General features: G+C 44.5%; 1 protein-coding gene across 1 annotated transcript in view; it reads right to left on the reverse strand.

The window, feature by feature from the left end:
- Positions 1-2,500, reverse strand: part of LOC121697870 (fatty acyl-CoA reductase 1-like) — a 47,169-nt gene that overhangs the window by 11,078 nt on the left and 33,591 nt on the right. The gene's annotated exons all lie outside the window — the stretch shown is intronic.

Below are 2,500 nucleotides of genomic sequence, written 5' to 3' on the forward strand. Positions count from 1 at the left end.
AGTATCAGCAAAATATACTGTACATTAATCTATGAAAACAGTATGACAGATGGCACAAGATGTTTCTTTAATCACGCCAACGCTTCATCCTCTCTGTATCTCCACTAGCAGGCAACTAACCCTCTGCTGTGCATTTATGCTCCGTGCCAGAACACGCAGAGATCAGAGAGGCACGGCTTTACACCATGTCATGTCACGACCCAGTTCGTCAGTCAGTCAGTCTCCACGGCGACACTGGAGCCTTCCCTACACTGTGGAGGGGAACACAAGCCCCAGACTCAGCCTCCAGAGAGAGAGGGCGAAGGAGTCAGTGATTTATAAATATTTACACTGTGGTACGGAACACCTCACCTTGGGCCATGGGGCTGATAGCTGGGCTGATAGCTGACATGACATACAAAGGATGGCTGGGTGGTGTATGTGTGTGTGTGTTGTGTGTGTGTGTTGGGGGGGGGGGGGGGGGGGGGGGGGGGGGTTTGTGATAATACGCTGGGCAACTGAGTATATAGAACAACTGGGAGGATGGATATGGAGAGGGTATTCTGAACACATAGCACCGCTTAACACACGTCCACACACACACACACACGCACACATACTGTACACAAACACACACATACACACACACACACACACAGTACTAGGGATGCACGATATATTGGCCGATATATTATTAGCCGATAAGTGAAAAAATGAAAATATTATTATCGGTCCGATAACAGAATTCTGGCCAATCATTTGCGCCGATATTTTTTTTAAGTCCTAATTTAGGCCTACATAAGGTCCGTCTGGCTACACTGAGCTACTTGAGCTTGGTTGGCTATACTTTTTCCTCAATATAATGTCAGCGGTGTGAATGTATTTCACCACTCTAACAAAATCTGTGGATATGCTTGGGAATCTGTGCATCTCAAAATCCTCTCGTGAATGATCCGCCATTTAACCATAACAGAGCGGAGCTCAGCCCTATCTAGAGCCGTCTTGTGCTGGTGTGTTTGCACTTTACCGCTCATCATAATAAGTTATTTAAACCTTCGGGGCTAACTCCTTTAATTTCTGCTGCAGCAGGTTGTGCGCAACAGAGTAGACGGACATAAGATACAGTCTGAGGAGTTGCAGCTTTATTCAGTTACCCGCAGTTGAAACTAAACCTAAGTTTCCCTCACAAACTCTGATTTGGTCGCTATACTGTAGCTTATTCCAAGCTGAGCCGTTTATGAGCGTACAGTCCTAAATGAAAACGATTCAAACTCTCTAGCCACTCACTCGCAATTCACTGACGTCAGGTTCACTTAAAGGAGCCACACATACTGTAGGGCTAGGCTACTGTAATGTTGTTGACTGCCGTACTATTGAGGACTATTATGAGTTCTGTCCATCATTTGGTGGTAGGTAAAATTACTGCAATAAAATTATGCTTATTAAATGCTTTCCCCAAATCACTTTTCACTATTTTTTTTCAAGAGTAATATTATCGGTTATCGTATCGGTATCGGCCACAACAAACCAATAAATATCGGTTATCGTTATCGGCCCTAAAATTCCATATCGGTGCATCTCTACACAATACCACACACACACACACACACACACACACACACACACACACACACACAGAGCTGCTCTGCAGGTGCACACTATGGCAGCACTGCATGGTGGTGGCAGCACAGCCACCTCCCTCCGAGAGACGGGGCACTGCAGGAAACCAAACAGCCTTCCAAGTGACCGCAACGGGCCACAACATGACCACCGGCACAGCCACCGAGATAAACCACTTCAAATTACAACCAAATCCTCACCCTATTCCATTCCACTGCCTGCAAAATCCCCTCTCAAAAAAGCAACAAAAAAAAGATCAACAGTGGGAATAAAAAGCACATCTGCACTGCTGTGTACAGACGGCAGCCTTCCACGAGTCCCTGAGGAGTCCTAGAGTTGGAGTATCAGGTGTAAGACAGACCCTGATATGAGAGGCCATACATTATATGTCTTTCAAAAACAGATGATAAAGTATCTCTGCTATAAGAAAAAGCATGAATGTTTGAGTGTTTTATTGCCATGTTGCTAGCTGCACTGATGCGTTAAAACTGACTAACTGCAGCTCTTTATACATTTATATAGCTATTCTATTGTATTCTATTCTACTCTATTCTATTCTACTTTACTTTATTCTACCAGACTTTCCCACAGAATTGAATTCTATTTGTGGTGGTAGGTTTGCAGAATTAACTCGAATCCAACAGTTTTTAACAAATTAGTGCAGCGCGGTTATGATTCTAATCAGATTTAATCACAATTTAGTACAACCAGGAAAATCATTGTGTGGTGGTCAATGTTGATATTGTGGTGGGCCGCCACACATAAGTCAATGTATGGGAAACACTGTCTACTATACTGTGAGCCCTGTTGGAATAGCAGGGCATGTCAGTGTCTTTCATAATGGTCTCTGCTGAGGCCTGCACATGAGAGGCAGGGCACTGGGTGTGGCACCCTCCTTACC

This window comes from Alosa sapidissima, chromosome 22 (assembly GCF_018492685.1).
Source record: "Alosa sapidissima isolate fAloSap1 chromosome 22, fAloSap1.pri, whole genome shotgun sequence".
Classification (NCBI taxonomy): Eukaryota; Metazoa; Chordata; class Actinopteri; order Clupeiformes; family Clupeidae; genus Alosa; species Alosa sapidissima.